The sequence below is a fragment of the Lepidochelys olivacea genome (genome assembly GCF_965140295.1).
Source record: "Lepidochelys olivacea isolate rLepOli2 genome assembly, chromosome: 11".
Taxonomy (NCBI): domain Eukaryota; kingdom Metazoa; phylum Chordata; order Testudines; family Cheloniidae; genus Lepidochelys; species Lepidochelys olivacea.
This window is the reverse complement of record NC_140421.1, coordinates 44,320,087-44,320,885: the sequence shown is the minus strand read 5'-3', so window position 1 is coordinate 44,320,885 and position 799 is coordinate 44,320,087.

Below are 799 nucleotides of genomic sequence, written 5' to 3'. Positions count from 1 at the left end.
ATTGCATCTCTCAAATGATGATATAATGAACTTAATTTTTTTGCTGTTTTAATTTTTTCTATTTTGTACTATCTTAGCTTGCAAGTAAACATTTTTTTCTTCACCATTTTTGTGCTTCTTCCTTTGGCAAACACTGATGCAGTGTTTCCCCCCTCACCTCCATCCAGCTTCATGTTTGTCATGAAGTTGCTCCATGTTTGTATGTCAGCATCATCCATATCAGAACAATTATGGCAAGTTTGTTACTTTACTTCTGCAGCGGAGCCTGTAGGAGGAGCTCACAGTTTGCTATTTTATGCTTCTCACAGGTTTAGGGCCAAATTTTCAGCCTCTAATTTTGAATACAAACATTTTGAGTATACAATTAATGAATTTGCAGGCACAAACAGGTGGTATTGCATTTGTATGGACAAATGAAGTAATGGTAGAAATTGATTCATGAATAATTTTATGCTTGAAAAATGAGCTTTGATCCTGCAAAGTCTTACAATGGACTTAACTTTATGGACTGTGAGTAGTCTCATTGACTTGCATTGGACCCTAGAGATAAAAAAGGTGTTTCAGTATACCATGTTTTTTAAAAAATATGCATTTTAATGACAGGTTAGAATGGCTTCACACTTTGCAAGGTCAATCACTATACACATTACACATATACCACCTGTCGGGTGAAATGGCTTTAAAAAGACGGTTCTGGTCTATCAGGTAAATATTGGATACTTGGAGATGTGTATATATGTTAAATATACCATGCAAAATATCCTATATGGTTGCATATTTAACCATAGAGATTCATAGA